At 40.1% G+C, this 20,983-nt stretch overlaps 1 protein-coding gene and 1 long non-coding RNA gene across 4 annotated transcripts in view; one reads left to right on the top strand and one right to left on the bottom strand.

Moving 5' to 3' along the window:
• Window positions 1–20,983, bottom strand: part of TENM1 (teneurin transmembrane protein 1) — a 734,894-nt gene that overhangs the window by 41,231 nt on the left and 672,680 nt on the right. The window lies entirely within an intron of this gene.
• On the top strand, window positions 307–19,853 carry LOC119245915 (uncharacterized). The gene is made up of 3 exons (XR_005125433.2): window positions 307–370; window positions 17,934–18,026; window positions 19,734–19,853. It is a non-coding gene; the product is annotated as an uncharacterized LOC119245915 (long non-coding RNA).

Below are 20,983 nucleotides of genomic sequence, written 5' to 3'. Positions count from 1 at the left end.
GGAGCAGTTTTTTAGAGTTGGTCTCTCGACCAGCAGCAACAGCATCACCTGGGAAGTTGTTAGAAATGCACACTCTCAAGCCCCAAGCATGTCTTATTGAATCAGAAACTCTGGGGTAGGGCCCAACCATCTGTGTTTTAACAAGGCTTCCTGGTGATTTTGATGCTCACTAAAGTTTGAGGACCACTGCTGCTCTAGGGCTTCCCTGTTGCTATGATACGCAAATGTCTCCATTGTGACAGAAACGCAAAGTCATAGAGGCTTCTAGAAAACAGAGTGCTGGAAAAACTAGATTGTACTCTATTAACAGTACTTTGGGACAGGATCGTCCATTAGCATGGGCCTGGCATCCATCTTGGGCAACACTCAGGTACTGTTCATGAGTGGGTGATTTGGAAATATAAGATTTAGTGCATTGCTGAGCTGGTACACCCCATCTCTCTGTTTTCTCAGCAAAGAAACAGGTGGCTTTGTTCTTTCACTGAATATTTGTTGAGTACCTCCTCTGGACTAAGCCTTGTGCTAGGTTTGAGAATTCAAAAGAATATCATATCACTCCTCCTCTGTTTTCAAATGACTCATGGTCTAGTAGAGCCTTTGGAGAAGCTGTCAGTCAATTACTCTTCATCTTATGAGAAGGAAGCAGCAGAGAGAGTATGGGAGCACTTCATCCAGATTAGGAGTCAGAAGGCAGAGTATTCCCAGAGAAGATGCTTCCTCAGCAGGGTCTGAAGTGACCACTAGGAGAGGAATGGAGTGAAAGCATTGTGTTTGGGGAAGAGGAGAAGAGCAGAGTTGAGGGCAAACCAGGTAGAGGGAATAGCATGGTGAAGGTCTAGAAGTTAGAGATGGTATGGCCCATCCAGTTTCTACAAACTCAGTAATGCTGCTGTGGACTGAGTGTAGGGGAGTGGTGAGCACTGACAGTCAGGAGGTAGGCAGTGGCGAGGTATTAGGGACTGAATTGTCACCCTTAAATTCATAGCACTGAAGTCCTAACTAATCTGTCTGGAAGACAGATCAGGAAGGAGTCCATGATAGGCACAGAGAAAATGGCCATGGGGAGACACAATAACAGGGTGGTCATCTGAGTGAAGGAGAGAGGCCTGAGGAGAAGACAAACCTGCTGAGATCTTGATGTTGAACTTCAAGTCTCCAGAAATATGAGAAAAAAGTTTCTCTTGTTAAAGCCACCAATCTGTGGTATTTTGTTTTCTTAGCCCTAGTAGACTAATGTGCCAAGCAAAGGAGAGATGGATAGATCTGGTCTTATTTCAATGGCTGTGGGAAACCATGAAAGGGCTTCAAGTAGGGGTAAGACACAGTTATATTTGGGTGGCTGAGGGACCACACTGGCTGCTGTTGAGACCATGTGGAGGAGGAGGTGAGATGGGAGTCACACTGCTATTCAGGAGGCTCCTCTGTGGGGCTCAGGTGAGGGGTGATAGTGGCCTGAGTTAGGATGGCAGCAGTGGGGATGACAAGGAGATGGATTTGAGATGGGTAAGGTGTTAGATGCAAAGGTGCTTGCTTGTTTGTGTGTGTGTGTGTGTGTGTGTGGTGTTGCTTTATGTCAAATCCTGTGTAAGCCACGGGGGATATCTGGGCCAATCAAACATGGCTCTACTTTAGTTCCCTTCTGGGCACAGGAGTTAGCCCAATGCTGGCCCCAGTATCTCCCTGATAGTGACTTTTTATCACTGAGCACTCTTCAGAGAACTGTTACATGCTCTCTCCACCCCATCATTCACCTATGTTCCTCTTCTCTTAGGCTAGACAAGGGCAGAAAACTCTGTCCCATTGCTGGTCAAAATATTAACAGTAATGTAGCTACTGTTCCTTCGGCCTTGAATGAAAGCCCAAGGAAAGCTTTGTTTTCCTCATTGAATCAGGAAGTCTGAAAACAAAACATGAACTGTGATTGTCATTCTGAGGCCCACTATTTCTCTGGCTAGAGGAAGCCTGACCCTCAGTAATGAGGTGCACAAAGTCTGAGACAAGGCCCTCCCTCTACTTCTGTCTCTTAATGGGGGGCAATTGGTGATGTAAAGAAGACAGAGGATGCCTGTGACCTCCCCTCTTACGCCTTTTGGGGCTCTCTGCCTCCTGTCTCTATGTGTCTGTCCCAGATACCCTGCAACCTCATTCTGTCCCCATGTCTCTGTGTGCCCTCAACTTCCACCTAGGCTGGCCTTCTCTGGCCAGTACCATATGCCTCTGGGCAGCTAGGAATTTGAATGCTAATGGAGTATAAAGCTGAGCTTGTGTTATGCATGTTCTACAGAGCCTTTCAGACTGAGGCCATTGGACAAACATTAAACACCAGCCTTAACAGCTCCCAGAGCAGTTTGCTGTGATGTGTTCCCCAGCACGTCTGTCTGAGGCCTTTGCATGTCAGTGCCCTGCCGATGAGAGGGAGAGGGAGCATGGCTGCTGGGGAGGCCCTGCTCTTCCTCTACCACGTGACTCCACCTTGGCCCTCTGGCTACACATTGTGCTCGCACAGAGCTCTCCGTCCACACTGGCCCTGTGGAGCACAGTCCCCCAGGAAATAAGCCAAGGCTGGCTGAGGAAGAGGAAATGAATTTATTTCAGTACAACACTCCTATTTTGATCAAGTCTGAAGTCAGTGACCCAGAAAAAACAAAGCTGGCAGAAATGACATTCTCATTATCCCCACTCCGAGAGCTGAGGCCAGGGCAGAGGTCAGGGACGGCACACACCTGGCAGAAGCCTTAGAAGGACATGCTTTGGATTCTGTTCTCTGCTGTCAAGGCTGCCTCTGAGATAAAGGCTGCTAGTTGAAAGATAAGCTGTTAAATTCTCCAACTCATCCAACCTGATTTAAGCCAATACCATTGGTGTCATGTTTATTAGATTTAATACTGCCTCAAAAATACACCAGCCGTTGTATCTGTTTGTTTTCTTTTCCATCAAATAAGTCACCCTGTGGCAGTTTCCTGTGACTAAAGTGGCCTTTGTGCTTCAGAGACACTTTCAACAGCAGCAACACAGAATCCCTTTAATTCCCACTTGATTTGGCTGGATGACCTGTCTATGAGAGATGCTCAGAGGAGAGATGGCGGTCACTTGGTAGACTAGGGTCTGCCTCTGTGGAGACTGGGCTTTTTCACCTCTCTTACATTGTCACTTCCTTTTGTATCCTTCTCATGTTATACACCCCTGTTTCCAGGTACTTTCTCAAGGAAACGGTGCCTTAGACCCACACAGTAGAGGCACTTTATTTCTCATCAAGACATTCCCACCAACACAACCTAACATATACTGTAGAACGGAGTTTTTGAGCTGATTCTGGCAGGCAGGATTAAGTTCTATTCCTGCTCCAGGGACTCCAAAGTGATATGCTAATGAGATGGGGCTAAAGGTTACTCCTGAGGCTGCTGGCTTTTGCCCAAGAGGTTCTGGAGGAAAATAAACCCTTCCTTTGGCAGGGTAGAGTAGAAAAAGGAATGAGGGAGCAGCAGTGAAGCTCTGAAGTATTTGCCTAGTGACCTGGCCTACAGGCAAACCATTTGGCTGAATTTGTGGTGGTTGCCCCACCTTGTAGAGATACATTAATTTGTTTAAAATGTCAAAATGTATTTAAGATAAACTAGTATTAAAGGTCACTGGTGTAGCTGCCAGCTGGGGGGATGTGCCGATCTCCCGAACACCTTCCCTGAGAACCCTCAGCAGAAAGGAGCTCTGGGGGCAGAAGTCAAACCTTCCCAGCACTATGTCTTCTTCCGCTAAATGAAAATTTGCCTTGAAGGAACTTGACTCTCAGGTCAGCCAGCCCCATGGTTGGCTTCAAGATCCAGCTAATTTTGAGCTAAGTAGCAGTTTGTAAAGCAGCAGAATCCTTTAGGGGAAAATTCATTTGTAAAAGCAATATCTAAATATGAGTGCATGATTAGACTAAACTAGAAAACTTCTCAATTATAAGCTTAATTCCACACTGTAGACACAGATCATAATTTGCAATCTTGGGCTCTTTCTACTACTTTAATGGCTGGTTCCTTCCTTTACCAGTTGTAACCCTAGGCAAATGGGGGATGCGCTTTGAGCCTCTGGTTTCCTGATCTGTAACAAAGAAAACAGGTTAATGATCATCTGTCACCTTTTGCATTTACCATGTGGATTAAATGAGGTAGTGATAGGAGGTGGTCAGCCCAGCGCCTGGACAAAGGAAGGGATGGTGAGGGGTATTAATATTACTAGTGGTCTCAGAGCCATAGACCTTTAAAGCTAGAAGGAACCCAGTTCAGTTTCATTTCTGTTTTGCAGACTTCAGTGTCCACACAGCATCTCCATGAATTTTGCCTTACCGCATACACCACTTGCACTATTATTGACTTAATATTTAATTTGACCTATCTTTAAAATATAAATAGGTGCTGCCCCTTGCTTTGAACCGGTGCTGATCAATAATATCTATAAAATGACAGGCCTACTCATCTGAACCTTCAATAAAAGTAACTACTGTTTATTGAGTACTTTCCTATGTGTCCAGCTCTTTCTATGGATTCTTACTTTATTTGCTTTAGAGCGATGACTGGAGAAAGAAACTATCAATATCCCCATTTTCAGATATGTGTTCTTAGCCCCTGTGCCAAACAAATCCTCATTTAGAAGAGTGGACACATTTTGTCACGTTCTCCTCATCATGCCTGGTCTCCCCATCACCTGCTTCAAATCAACCTCGAGGTTATTCCTTCACAGAGAAGATCAAAGTTCGTTAGGGGTTGAGTGATTTGCTTTTCTTTTTGCCCTCTGCTGTTTTTCACTATCATAAAGGGAAATAAAATAGGTCCTAGGCCTTGATCAGTTTAAGTGGGGGAAGCTCAGAAACAGGTAATTTCAAAAGTGAAGTGGCTTGGTAGACAGGGTGCCATCGGGAGGCATTCCCATGGGAGGGCATCTGGGGCAAAATTCTCCGAAGAGAAAGGTAAACTTAATCCTGAAGGCTGAAACAAAGGTCTGGAGAAGAAGCAATGTGGGGAGAGTGATCTTCACAAGAGGAAGGAGGATGAGCACAGCACAGAAGCGTGAAACCAGATGGGAAGGGGGAACTAACATCAGGGATTCCCTGAGCATAAAGTAGGGTAGGCAGTGGTGGTAAATGAAGTTAAAATATTTTCCAGAGACCAAGTTTCAGTTTCTCTGCTGAGACACTATTGTCATTTGGGGGCCACATAATTCTTTGTTGTGAGAGCTATCCTGTGCATTGTGAAGATGTTTGGCAGCATCCCTGGTTTTTATTCACTAGATGCCTGGAGCACCTTCTCTGAGTTGTGACAACCAAAAACATCTCAGGCATTGCCAAGTCTCCCGAGGGACAAAATTCTCCCTTGTTGAGAACTGCTAGGCTAGGTCATGGAGGACTATGTATGTTAGGGACTTTGTAGACTTAAACTGAGGGTGTCAAGGCATCAATCAAGGTCTATAAAATTGAGAACTGACGTCAGATTAGCATTTTAGAAAGATCACTTAGGCTGCAGTTGGCGGGGGTGGGGGGATGGCAGGGTCAGACTGGAAGGAAGCCAGATTGATGCAGCAGAACCAACCTGGAGACCAGCGATTCATCAGTGTATTCATTCACTAACATAGCTTCCCATCCAACTACCTGACAACTATCTGAGTGCTCATTCAGATAGACATAATTCCTGCTTTCATGATGCTTAGAGTCTAGAAAACTGCTTCTTATGCTTGTTTTCATTTGCAAAGCCCTTTGAGAGTCTGATAAAATTACTGTCTTCCTAGAAAAGGCTCAGATGTAGAAGGAAGTGGTTAGGAGTTACGACTTCCTGGGTTCAAAATTCTGTGTTATTTGCTATCTCTGCGACCTTGGAACAAATCAGTTAACTTCCTTGGGTAGACTATGGCTAAAGTAACAGGTTCTCAAAAATTTATAATAAGAATTATATGAAAAAAATCTACATAAAGCATGTAGCATACTGTTTGGTACACAGAGTTCTATAGAGGTTAGCTATTTTTTTTTTTAATTATGGAACTTGTTTATATTTCTTCTAGTCCCTGTCTGACTGCTGCAATGTTCTCTTCCTTGCTAATCTCATGAACTCTTAAGAGCAATCATACAGTCATGTTCTTTCAAGTTTCTCCCTGCTTCAATGTTACCAGTCCCTTTCTCCTTTTTCATTTATTCTATTCCTTGAGAATCCTTCTAAGCGATGTGTCCTCCGAGAAATATTTGGCTTGTATTGGGATATATTATTTCACATACACTTGTCAGTCAATTTCATGGCTAATATTTTAGCTTATTACTTGGATTACTCCACTGTTATTTGTAACAGTACTCTTGGTACAATTCCAAGTACAGAACATGCTACTTCAATCATTTTCCCTACTTCTGCCAATAAATGTTTATTTTCCCCATTGTAGGCACGATGCTAACTAAGACAGAATGGATTCTGCCCTCGTGGAGTTTATGGTCTTTTGCTGCCTTCATTTCCTATATTTTCCTGTACACACAAGGGGTTGCTCGTGATATGGAATGGTATACTATTCAGTTCCATTCTATCCATTTCAAGAAATTCACTTCCATGGAATAGCCTCAAGGACACATCATTACTGTTACTATATCTTACAATTGTGCTAACAGCTTCTTATCCTAAAGCCCGATTGCACTGAAGGAAACAGTTGTTTCCCAAGAGGCCTTGTCTCTCCACCCCAAACATGATACTTGTAATCGTCATCATTTACTACATTTCCAGTCTTATGGTTCATTTGAAAAATGACTCTGATTTGATCTCGGAGGCCTCTTCAGTGGGAATTTCCAGGGAATCTCTGATTATCTCTTTTGTAGTACGCCCACCCTGGGGAAGGTAAAGTGACGGGACTAAGTGCTCTCTGCCAGGTGTTCTGCCAGCTCCACGTTGGATTTCCCTATGCTTCTAGAAGCTGACATCTCCACATTATTAGCATTACTTTTGTCAGTTTTCAAATGGTCTTCTCATCTCTTGACACTGATACTATCTGAGCTTCCTCAAATTTATAAAAGAAAGAAAAAGCCGTCCGGAGAAAGTTTGGTTCTCTGCTGTTGGAAGCATGATGATGCCTTTTGAGAGTGATGGCCCATATTGATCATGCTTTTAAAAAGTGTAAATGATTAGAAGATGAAATATGCCAGGACTGCATAGACTTGTCAACTGGCAAATTATTTGCCATTATCTCAGATTCGCACTCTTGTGTTTTCTTTGAATAATGTCTGAAGAGTTTGAAGGACCTCTCAACCTTTGGTCAAATGCATCAGTATGGTCTGCTACCATGGCTGTCCAATCAGAATAACTGACACTTAAGTCACATTATTCATTGCAGATGAATAGCCAGGATCAATCCAATCAAGAGTTACAATTGAACTGATCTTTAGAATCAGTCTGCTACAGAGGTTATAGAGTAAATCACATCTACCCCAAAGTTCCGAAAACATTTTGGATGTGGGGGAAAGAAAGCCAAGCCAAACCAAGCCAAGCCAAGCCAAGCCAAGCATAGTAAAAAAAATCCCCAAGGTAGACCTAGTGCATTTCATCTTCTAATAATTTCCACTTCTTAAAAGCAAGATCAATAGGGGCCATTACACTGAAAGGTGTCATCATGCTTTCCAACTGCAGAAAACCAAACTTTCTTTAAGAAGGCTTTTATAAATTTGAAGAGGCTCAGACAGCATCAGGGTCAAAACAAAATGTTGAATGTGTGGTTACTAAAATGCTTGTGTCAGAGATGGCTACTTCTAACTCTACCCTGTCATCTATTCACTCTCCTTTGCAGGAAATCCTCAGTTTTTGATCTGGGCACACTGCTGTCTAGAATAGAAGCCAATTCAGCCTTATTTGCAGCCTCTGCGCACATATGATAAAGTTCAAGGCAATAAGGAGTAAAAGGAAGTGTGAGAACATGCACACTTTTTTGTTGTTGTTTATTGAGGCCGTATTGGCTTCCAAGATCTTACATATTTTAGGAGAACAGGTTCACACTTCTGCTAATATCTTATCATAACCCTCCCAGTACCAAAGTATCAACAATTCACCAGAGTCCACTGGGGTCCTCCCAACCTTTGTTTCCCTCCCATCCACTCTGGTAACCTCAATTCTGCAGTCAGAATCCAAGGGTTGGTTTTCATTTCTGTCTGGTCTGCTATTTTGTTTTGTTTCTTTATCTTCCACATTTGAGTGAAGACTTATTTTGCTGAGCAGAATCCTCTGCAGGTCCATCTATGTTGTCGCAAATGGCAAGATTTCATGTTGTTGTCTTTTAAAAAATATATAGCTGAGTATATTTCATTGTGTATGCATAACACAGCTTTATCTACTCATCTATTCTTGGACATTTAAGTTGTTTCCAGTTCCTCACTATTTTAAATTGGTCTGGAATGAACATGGGGTGCACATAGGTTTTCAGATTAGTATTTTTGTATTCTTGGGGAGATACATTTAGGAGTGGAACTGCTGGGTGGTATGGTAGATCACCTTTAATATTTTGAGAAACCTCCACACTTTTCCATAGGAGCTGGCCCAGTCTTCATTTCCAGTAACAGAGTAAGAGGGTTCCTTTTTCTCTACATCCTCACTAGCACTTTCTGTTTCTGGTCTTTTTGATATGGCTATTCTCATAGGAGCAAGGTGATAACTCATTGTGGTTTTGGTTTGCACTTCCTTGATGATAAGTGAGGAAGAGCATTTTTTCATGTGCCTTTGGCCATCTGTATGTCTTTGTTGGAAAGTGCTTATTTTTTTCCTTTTTATTCAGGAAACATTAGTTAACAATACTGTATTGGCTTCTCAGCTTAGTAATTGTATGAACCACACCATGCCAACCACAAATGTCCAGTCACCATGTACCACCGATCAATTGTTCTGCCTATATTTGGACTGGGGTGTTTGTTTTTTGTTGTTGTTTATTTGCATGAGTTCTTTATATATCTTGGGTATTAACCCCTTGTCAAATGAATGGTATGCAAATATTTTCTCCCATTAGTAGGATATCTTTTCATTTTAATGTTAAGTCATTTTGTTGTGCAGAAGCTCTTCTGTTTGATACAGTCCCTTTTGTTTATTTTTAGTATTCATGTATTTAAAATTGATACTATGCAAAAATTGAAAACTATTACCAAAAGGAAAAGACTTCTTACAGAACAGAAGATATTTGCATATTATATGTCCAACAAAGGGTTAATATCCAAACTCTATCAGAATTCATAAAATTCAAGAACAAACACCAAGCAACTTGATTAAAAAATGGGCAGAGGATCTGGTAGACACTACCCCAAAGAAGATATACAGATGGCTGATGGATATTTGAAAAAATGTTCATCATATCTTATTATTAGGGAAATGCACATCAAAACCATAATGAGATATCACCTCACACCTATGAGAATGGCTGAGGTCCAAAAGAGAAGCAACAACTCATGCTGGAGAGGATGTGAAGAAAAGGAACCCTTATACTATGTTGGTGGGAAAGTAAATTGGTACAGCCATTATGGAAAGCAGTACAGAGATTCCTCTAAAAATTAGAAATAGAAATTCCACATGATCCAGTTGTCCCACTTCTGGGATACAAAATACAAAGTATAAAATCACTAATTCAAAGAGGCATATGTATCCTCATGTTTTATTGCAGCACTATTCACAATAGCCAAGAAATGGAAACACCCTAAGGACCCCAGGACAGACGAGTGGATAAAGATGTGACATATATATACAATGGAATACTACTTGGCTATAAAAAAAGATGAAATCTTACTGTTTGCAACAACATGGATGGGGTTTGAGGGCTTAATAAAATAAGTCAGAAGGAGAAATACAAACACCAAATGATTTCACTCACATGTGGCATATAGAAACAACAACAACAAAAAGGAATGAACTAAATAAAACAAAAATAAATGTTTAGAGTACAGCACCAAATTAGTGATTACCAGAAAGGAAGGGTAAAGAGGATGGGTAAATCAGGAAAGAGAGGACAATTGTATGGTGAAGCATCGAATAGGACTTTTAGGGGTGAACTTAATGTACTATATACAGATCAGGTGATTTATAATGATGCATACTTAAAACTGACATAATATAATATTACTTAAAGAAAAATTATAAATTAGTAAATAAATTGATGCCTTTTGAAAGGCTACTAAAGAGAACTGGCTTAGCTGGAAAGAGTGTTCTTTTGTCCTTTCTTCCATTGTGCAACATGGGTATAGTGGTGAGAATTTTAGCATATGTCTTAGATCACGATGTGGCCATGAAAATGGAAGTTATGTGCTAGGATGGCGGGACAGTAATACAGGAGCTTTGGTCCCAGATGACAGCATAAAGCTGACATCCCAGTCCTGGACTATAAGTCTAGTCTGGCTGCTACCTTGCTTATGGCACTGTTATGTGGGAGTTTTCTGCTGTTCTCAGTTGAATTTAAACATAGTGAAGAAAATGTTCTAGTAGGCTTTGTTCTTAACTGGCACTATTAACTACGCCATTGTGGTCAAACTGGTCTAACATATTTCTAGCTCGATGTCTCTGGATTTGCAAAATTAAATTAAATAGAAATAAATTAATGTCTGAAAGTGACGGACACATGTGGCAAAGTCCACCAGAGCAGCCCTCTGTTAAAAGATCACTAATTACTTAAATTTATTGATTAGCCTCAAGCATTCTTAACTACTCAATGCTCCATCTTTGGGTACTTGAAGTTGCTCTTCTAGCTCCATGACTCATTCAGATCCATAAATGCTTGTGTGCCATCCTAGATCTGTGAGTCCTCAAGGGCAAGGATGAGGTCTCATTTGTTTTTGTACTCCCAGTATCTGGTAGTACAGTTGGCAAATGTTTGTTGAATGAAAACATTAGTACCTCATTGACTACAACATTCTCAGTCCATCAAAACATTTTAAAATTATAAGATGCAAAGAGTTTCTTAAACCAACTTTTTTCAACAATGTTTGAGTCAGTAAATCTGGCTTCTCAGAGACCTACCAAATTTTCTTATTTAAAACATGCATTTCCAGGAAAAAGACTAATTATAATAAAGTAAAAATCAAAATCAACAAGCAACTATAAACCAGACACACACTACAGGGTGGGGGAAGAAGGGAGTAGGATCAAAACAAGGGTGATGGGAACTGTATGGGGACTATAACCAAGATGAAAAGGCATACACTGTGCAAAAATGAAAAACAATGTAAAAAATGTATTGAAAAAATAAAATTAAATTAAAAAAAAGAGAAAAAAAATAAAACGTGCATTTCCTACTCCCTCCATATTTTAACTTCTCTGAAGTGAGGGTGTATTTTGTATTCAACACATACATTTAATGGAGCATTTTTCCCCATTAGCAGGCTATCAAATTGATCCTATGTCTAAGAATTCGTGGTTTCTTAGAATTGAGGAAACACAGTATTTCCATCTTGGTCCATGAACTTTGGGGATCCCTTAGACTTTCAGATGTCTGTAAGGTCAAAACTATTTTTCTAGTAATACCATTTGCCATTTATACTTATGAGTGTACAGTGGAGTTTTCTAGAGGGTACCTGAGGCTAGTACATCTTTGTGTTTAAAATATATTCACAGCTTTAGTTTCTAATAAGGTAAATATTGGTAGATAAGGCCCACATAAAGAAAAGCTCTTTGGGTCCCCAATAATTTTTAGGAGTATAAAGGGGTTGTGATGCCCAAACTCTCGAGAATGGTTTCCCTGGAGGAAAGAAACAGCGAGTGAAGTGATTCTGTTTTATGCGTTTCATTCAAATTCATTAAGAAAAAAAGCATGTATTTCTTCCAAGATGGTTCCTGAGGCCATAAAGCTCTGTCCAAAAGCACACCGACAGAGTGGCTGAAAATCTTTACTTCCTCTAGAGACCCAAGGCCTGATGGGTGCTATAAAAGTTTGTTCTTACAGGCTCCCTCGGAGCAATCAGCACGTACACATTCTCTGTGAGTCGGCTGTGTAATTGCCACTACCTCATCTTAATAACAGGCATAATTGCTCTGAGTTTCCGTCGACCCTTTCTTGCATCTCCTCTCTGAAGCCTCAATTTTGGAAATGGCACTTGTGAATACACAGAATGTTTAACCACTTCCAGTTTTCAATTTACAGTCAAAGTCATCTATCAGCAGGAGATGAAGGCCCAGTGTGAAAACTACAGAATGTCCTTCAGACTCCACAGCTAATTTGTTTGTAAATTTGATTGTTATTGTAAGAAGAACATATTGTACATGATGCTACTTGCCAACTTACTATTTGTATCTTTTTGTATCTTGGGTTTTATCATTAGAATTGAAGAACTTAACCCTTTCAGCACTTCCATGAGTACGGAGAGAAGCATGAAAGTTTTACTGTTTTTTTTTCTTTTCACACTTCATTTCAAGATAATTTTATATGTGCTTATTAAATACCTGCTGTATACTCAGCACTGTGGGAAATACACATGCAGGAGGAGAGACAACCAGAGAACAGCGTGAGGCAATAGGAAATCAGATGGGCTGTCAGGTGTTGAGACTGTGAATTGGAAGAGAATTCAGAGGAAGGAGAGGCCCACTATGTGTCTTCAGGCAATAGGAGGTGGGGCTCTTATCCTTGTGAGCTAACGCTTTGTTGCCTAGGAGCCAAGGACTTAGAAGAAGGCCCTGGAATCATTCTGCAGCATTTCTTCCTACTGAGAAGTTGCAGAAACTTGTCTGTTGCAGGTTGTTAATATTATAGTGTTGGCTCGACAGGATAGACCAAGCTTCCAATTCCCTTTGGCACCTAAAGCAATTTACAGGCCAGAAGTATGACTGCACGGCTTTTATGAAATGGTCTGATTTCATTGATCAGCCACTCTGAGATTATGTTTTCATTTCTGTAGCTACTGCTAACCCTTCTTTCCGGTATAGTATTTCAGGAAGGAACTATTAAATTTCACCATGGAGATGTTAAGATATAAGTGGCCTGGGTTCTGAATGGGAAGAGAAATATCACAAGTTATGATCACTCTACTCAAAAGTTCATTTCAAGTTAGACTAGAATTCCAGATTGTCTCTCTTATCTTAACTCTATAATGTTTCCAAATGATAAGGACACCAATAAGAGCAGATGGCCTAATGAACATTCAGAGGGAAGATTTAACTGGTCTTATTTTCATTAGGCCTCCAGTGTGCTTCCGGGTTTTGCCCACCGCTTCCCTGTGTGCATTACAAAACAGCATGCACTCAACAGATGGCCCAGCTCAGGCTTCATCCTTCCAGAACTCTGGAGACTGGCCACCTGACCACTTACCATGTGTACAGAATCATTTAAGGAGGCTTGCAGGCTACAGACTTGAGCCTGAACAAAGGCAAACAACGGGAATGCATACTGAGTACCCGAGCTTCAACAAGAGGGGCGCCTGAATCACTCTCGCAAACTCATTGAACAGCTCTGGTTGAGGTCTCCCAATAACAGCTTCTTATGGATTCAGTCATGATGAAATCCTCTGTGGCAAACGGTCCACTCTAATTAAAGTTTCATTCAAACGGGAAGCATGTCTGAGGTACTCCGCAGCAACAATGGCATGGAAATCTAACAGCTCACTGCACAGTGTGCTGGCGATGAAGCTATTGTCTCACAGCCCCAAATTCAGCCCTTCAAGGAGTTGCTTTGTGAAGCGGGGCTTGCAACTCTGAAAACTACATTTCTCTTTTGCCAGCTGGATTTCAGATAGGTCCCGAAAATATGGGAAGTAAAGGGATTCTGGGAGGCAGGAAGAGGGAGAAGGGATTTGCTCCTTCCTGCTTGTTTCTGGACAACACTGCTGCAGCGGTAGCTCTTTATTCCTGCAGCAGGAGCTGGCTGCCTTTCCCACTCTTTTCCATACTCCGAGAACCAGTCTTCCTATGCCTCTTCAACAGTATGGACGCTGCCAACTGGCTTCCTGAGTAAAGGAGGTCCCACGTCCACTGGGCAAATCCTCCATCTTTTTATGTTCTTACGATTCCAAGCTCTCTTTTGTTTTCCCGGTCCAAGAAATGGTAGCTGCTTCTTACAGATATTCTTCTCTTTTCAACCGTCTAACAACTCTGCAGTTCATTCCCTACATTAAATTCTCTCTGTTAAAATAAAAAATGTGGCTTCTATTTTCCTGACCTCATCCAGACTGTTATTCACAGGATGAACCCAAATACAAGGACAGAAGAACAATACCTATTTCAGCCCGATGGTAATAGAAAACCCAAGAAGGCGAACAAGAACCACCTGAGACTACCTTGGCCTTAGAGAACATGTCAGTCACGAGCACCCTGTTTATCTACCAGTCTAGGAAGCTGCCATAGCCAGAAAATATGCATATAAAATAAATCCACTGTGCTGGGATTTTATGAAGCTTGTTGTGATTATAGTCAATTTTTCTTACTCTCTGAAACTTCCATGTTTATTGTCATTATTGTCTAGAAATTTCTCGTGTGTTTTTTGAGCATATTTTTTTGTCACTTTTGGGTAAAAATTTTCTATGTCCTTTCATTTCACTTTTCCAAATATATTAACTTTTTTTTTTCCACATGAAAAGACAACACTGCTGATGTCAGTCAACCAATAGAACATTCTCTTTGAGTTTGTGTTTGCCTTTAATAAAGATGGGTTGGCCTGGTCTATACATTTTCCCCTTCCATAGTTAACTGAGAGCAGAGCTATGTTTAAAGGTATAGTAGGAAATACAGTTAGTCAATTGGCTTCCATTGGGACATAGGCCAGCATATTGGCCGTATAAGCCTCTGACACTAAGCACTGAATTTACTAACCAGATATCCTTATATTTTAGAGCATTTCACATTTATTTCAGGTCATGGCGCCTGCCGAGCAAAATGTGTGGAAGACTGAGTGGTTTAAAGTAGTTTGCAAGCTTTGCATCTTGTGACTCTCCCTGAACTTTGAAGATGCTTTTCCTCTGGTGCTTAATAGTTTTAATAAGAGCTAACGTGCCATTGTCCTTTGTGTGGAAAGAGGACACTGCTGAGGGAGTTTTATTTGTGTGATAAATTATGTTTTCGATATAGCATTGAGCACGGTACTTGACTTTTATTTTAAGGCCCCTGACAACTCTGGCTATTTGCTTGTGTGCAGACATTTCAGCAGAATTTGGATATGCTAGAGTTGAAGATGTTGGCCTGCTGTTCTCTACTTCTTATATAAACAACCAGAGCTGGCGCTTTGGAGGGAGCAATGCAAATATTTCCAATAACAGATTATTATACCCTGATTGTGACTTAACAAATGTTTAAAAATTGAAGTCACATTGCATTATAACATGACATAGGTATGTGTCATGTGTATATAATACACAAAGAGATGTAGGCCTGAAAAGTGTCATTTTAAAAGAAAGAGTTTAAATGAATCTGGAGGAGAAAAATGATATTTCAAGGAACTCTGGGGATAATCTTTTTGCAATGCTTTCTCCAATTTATCATTTGGTTAAATTTGGGCCTTTATAGATTAGAAAATTTTTAACTGATTGACATGCTTGGAATCTGAGTATCTTAATAAAAACAGAAGGGTCATTACCTAGACAAAGCAACTCCCAGACTAAACTTGCTTTAAAAATCCTAGGATACTGCTTTCATCTTATGAGCACACTGGCTTCGGGACTTCCTTCCTTTTAATTTCTCACTTAGCTGGGAGTCTCCGGGTTTTGTCTTGGGAGAGTCATATTCTTTTGTTGACCTAGATAAACTTGTCTTCTTACTTATTTACTCTAATATTTAATTTTTTTGTGAAATTGACCCACCTAGGATGGCTGTAGGCTACCCACTGAATGAACTGCTCTTTACCTCTTGATTTCAAAGAAATGGAAGATGATCTAAAATCTATATATCTCAATTTCATAGACATAGGAAACTCACACTACATTTCAGCCTTAGCTCCACAGTCAGCATGATACTTCTTGAAAGCAGAAAGAAAATGAAGGATTTGGGGCAATATTTGATGACTATAGTGGATATCCTTTAAGTGATCTAGATAGAGTTTCACATGAGAATTAGGCCAAGGAACTTTCTGTGAGGGTCACAGCAGGATAAGACTGGCCCGTGGAGGACATGCTTGTTATAGCCCATCAAACTCATCTACAGGTACATGCACGCCTCTATGCAAAAGACACACCTATATACAAAAGACAGAGGGGAAGATTACGTAATTTCTTTAGCAGTTCCAAACTTGTTCTGGTTTCTTTTTATCTTAGTTCAGTGAATTATCAGTTCAATTCTCTGTTCTGTGAATGAGAGGTCAAATATTATTACTGCTGCTGCTTTTACTACTACTATTGCTACTACTAATTTATTAAGCATGCATGGGACAGGCACTTTCCGACTCCCCTATAGAGGAAGATAACTTTATGATCCCCATTTACAGATAAGGAATTTTTCCAGAGGCACATTTCTGCAAGTAGTTGAGCCAAGATTCAAACCCTAGTTGTATTCCCGACCACTATGCTTTACTGTCTTCTTGTATTGGTATAACTCTGAAGGAGAGTCTATCCTAGAGACTTGCTCTTGTCTCTTAATACCCTCTCTTAAAGGATTAGAGAAAGTTTTGGCTCTCCCTTGTAGTTCCAGAAGGCGTTTTCCTGTATTTTATAGAGCGAGGAGAGTAGGTTTGAACTGAATGAGCAGTAAATAACTTTATCCAGGAATGCATTTAAATTAGAGACTGACAACCACAGATATTACAAAATCAGAATAACCACCTTGCAGACTTATTTTGTTCTTGCGTGTTCCTATTTTAGCAAGTGTATGATGAATCAACAGAAAATATTTCCTGAAGATGCCAATTAACATCTTACATCATCCCTTGTATTTGTAAAGCAGTTCATACTTTTCCAAGTGCTTTCACATTTTAAAAAAAAAAGTGAGGACACTTAATCAACAATTGGGTCATTTATTGAATTACCCTTCATAAGGAGGAATAATTAACCAGCTCTAAAATTCTGGTGTCTGTTTCCAAGTGTAGTGCTGAATCTGAAATTATAAGGAGAGTATTTTTGGGCTAAGAAGTAGACAAAAATGATTAATTGTTTTTCTAGATCACCATAATTCAGAGGAGAATGGAGTAAATGACTCAAAAACAGATCTCTATTCTAAAATATGGATACAGCAACTAATTGCAGGGTTGATTTAGTATTATTATGTAATTTTCAGTCACAAACTCCAACGGATCACTCATTTACAGGTAAGTAATGTGGAGAGTCACTAGGGACTCCTAAAGAAAACTTTTTTATGGTGCTTGGTGCTGCTGTCAAATCAGAGTCTGAACAACATTAACTGCCATCTCATGCTCTGTGACAGCATAATTTGATTGCTGCATAGATCGAGGTTTGTGACACCTGATTTCCATATACCACCAACCTAACTGGTGTGGCAAATGAACACATAAAAGCCAAGGTTACATGTAATGCCACATGACCTCTCCCTTCAGTTCTGATCAACACTAACAATTTATAGTTGCAAGTGTCTTTCAAAAAAAACAAAGTTCTTTCATATTTGTTTTCTTACTTATCACAACAGCCTTAGGAAACAATAGGTGTTTTCACTCCACATTAACTGTTAAGAAAACTGAGGCACAGGGCCTCCCTGGTGGCACAAGGGGTAAAGTCTTAGCACCGTGAAACTAGCAACAGCCACTGCAGCACGAGTTCGATCCCCGGCCAGGGAGCTACCCACATGGCGCAGCAGACCTCTCCTGTCTTGTGTGCTGCTCCCCTCAGCAGTGTATTTCAGTCAATCCACCTGTTCTGCTCCCCACTCTATCTCTGGTAAATCCTCTGGCCTACACCCCAGTTCTTATATGCATAAATGAATAAAATAAACCTTAAAAAAAGAAAACTGAGGCACAGAGGCCTTAAATAACTTACCTAATGTTGCACTGCTAATAAACAACAGCACTTAGACTCACACTCAGGATTGCCTATGTTCTTTGACTAGACCTGCTGCTACCTTGGCCAAAGGGAAGTGGGTGATTAAGCAATGGTCCAGAGAACTTAAGGAAAATATGCTCCAGCACTCCTGAAGAAACGAGTAAGTGTTCTGAACCCATAAGCATGTCTATTAACAAGTTTGCTCATTTTTATTCAATAGACATCATTTTCTAATTTAAGCACTTTCACATTGAAAGTTATTAATATATGGAGGTCTTTGAGAAGAGTGTGACTAGGTTAGCATCTTCCTGCCAGGGTTGATGTACACTAAGCTCTCCCTTTACTTTGTGTAGACCAGCTCTTCCCCCGATTCCCATTTCTACATTTACAGTAGGAGTCTTTGGATCAGTAAGAGTGACTGGTTGTTGGATGGTCTCACTCATAGCAGGAATTTAGAAAACCTAAATAAGGGACCAGGAAAAAGACTGACTATAATAAAGAAAAAATCAAGATCAACAAGCAACTATAAACCAGAGACACACTACGGGGGTGGGGAGAGGAAGGATTAGGGTCAAAATAAGGGGGGGGTGCAATTGTATGGGGAAATATAACCAAAATGAAAATGCATACATTGTGCAAAAATGAAAAATGATGTAAGAACTATATAAAATAAAATATTAAAAAAAAAGAGTGACTGGTTGTGACTAGTGGATTGATGGAATGCATGTGGTTCAAATGCATGAGTAGAGCAAACCATTACCAATTAAGTATGCTTATGTTTTGACTGCTGCAACAGCCAATTGCTGACTGTATACTATTGATGGTGTCTTTGCATGAGAACAGTGAAAGAACATGGAAAACTCCATGGAAGGTTTGGTTTACATAAATTTATTATTATTATTATTGGAAAAATAATATTAAATTTACAATCTTAACCATTTTGCAGTTTATAGTTCAAGAGTAAGTATATTCATATTGTGCAACAGATCTCTACACCTTTGTTATCTTCTAACACTGTAACTTTATACCTATTAAACACTAATTCTCTTTCCTCTCCCTTTGGTAACCACCTATTTACTTTCTGTTTCTGATACTATGTCTAAGTTAGATACTTCATGTGAGTGGAATCATATAGTATTTGTGTTTTTGCAATGGTTTATTTCACTATCTTCAAGGTTAATTAAAATTATAGGATGTGATAAGAGTTTCTTCTTTTTTTAAGGCTATTTAATAGCCCATTATTTGTATATTTCAGATTTTCTTTATGTTGATATGGGCTTTAATGCCATCCAATCCATTAGTTGGTGGTCACTAATAGAAGTGGTTGATTCAGGTGGCTGAACTAATCATCATGAAATAGGAGAAGGTAAATGTTGGGCTCAAGGGCTACTAAATAATTTTTTTGGCTTCATTCTACTACTCCCTAAACTTCATTAATCTACTGTTGGAGACTTTGTCTACTCTTTAATCTTCTCTTATCTCTTTGCCATCTCTGTTTTTCTCCCACCTACTTGTGCTTAGTGCCCTCTGGTATTGCTGGCCCAGAGAGAGGTGTTTATAGATATTTCAGACAATCTGCTTTCACTTTCCCCATCTTGCTGCTTACCTGCAATACACTCTTTTTTTTTTTAAACCACACATCCCTCTGTTCAAGTTATCTGGAGTGTGACCACAGACCTTTTCTTGCTGTGACAGTTATACAGGCTCCATAGTCATTGAAAGCATTGGGAGGGTGTGATGGGGGTGGAAGTGGTGAGATTTTCATCTCTGGTGGCAAGAACTTTTAAAATAAACTTTCTTTTTTTCCCTGGGAGATCCCTTTATTCAAGAAACTTATTATAATTCAGATTTTCTTGATTCCCTACAGAGTTCACAAAATTCAGAAGTCTGTCCCTGCAGGGAATTTTACTTATAATGGCCTTCATTCGGAAGACCTAATTCTGCTCTCCTTTAGTGTGCACATGGAAGAGGGATGGAAGTGCACAAAGAAAGGCAAGTAACCCCTGAAGAACTTGACTTTCAATATCATCAGTATCACTCAGGGTGATGGAGGACATTCTATAGACATGAAAGGGTTGGCAGGGAAGAGAGGAAGAGACAATGAGAGGTGTTAGGCAAGAATTTAAGATGGGGGGAAAGAAGGTGCCTTTTGTGTTCTAAAACTACTATTCATTTTCTTTTTTTCTCCCCTGATTGCTGTAACTTTCTGTGCCTGGATGTTATCATATATATTTTTTCAAAACAATAGAAGATGATGAAACCATTTGTATGAAGTTGAATTAACAGGTAGCTTTTGAAGAGAACACTTTAAAGGTCCCCTTCTGTCCAGTTGTGGTTAGTTTATCTGAAGCTTGAAATGGTTCTAGGGATCATAGTAAAAATGACTTTTTCAGTTCTGTAGAGAGTGGAACACAACCAGGGAAGGCAGAGGTTTGCTGCTTGGGGCAGCAAGTACAATACTCATGGATGAGAGAGGGGAGAATTTTGTTTTCTCTATGAAGAGAATGACCATAAAGAATGCTGATTCATTCAAAATTACGAAGATCCAAGATGGGTAAAGCACCATTCTTCTTTACACTGAGTTCACGTTTCCTGTCTAGGAAGAAATGACCTATTTGAGAGAAGTTGCAAATAGGCTTTTGGAACTATTGTTTGTGACTACTGAGAAAATGTGGACAGCAGATGAGGTGCTGGGGAAGGTTCGAAATCTTAAACATAGTTAAGCATAGTTCTGACTTCAAGAAGAACTGGAAGAGGTGCCCCCCCAAACTGCATGGAGGGAATCTGATGTTAAATTCAAGTCCTTGAAAATGTGTTATTTAGACAGTTGTTTCTTTAGTTCATAGATGAAATGGTGTTGATGAATACCAATCTGGTAAGATTTCTCATGGTATCTCTGTGGATGAGTTGGGGGAAAATACAGGTGAGGTAGTGGCTTTCAAACTTGTTTTGACTGTAATAACTATATTTTACACCCTTATCCAGAATATACAATTGAAATAAAGATTTCATGACACAATATTACTTATTCTTATCTCACATAACACTTTTGAATTGTTAAAATTCTATTTCCCCTCCTTTTATTTTTATTATTTTTAAAGGCTTATTTATTTATGC

The sequence above is a fragment of the Talpa occidentalis genome, unplaced genomic scaffold (genome assembly GCF_014898055.3).
Source record: "Talpa occidentalis isolate TD23 unplaced genomic scaffold, MPIMG_talOcc4v2.1 talOcc4.15, whole genome shotgun sequence".
NCBI classification, from domain to species: Eukaryota; Metazoa; Chordata; class Mammalia; order Eulipotyphla; family Talpidae; genus Talpa; species Talpa occidentalis.
This window is presented reverse-complemented; position numbering and strand designations above follow the sequence as displayed.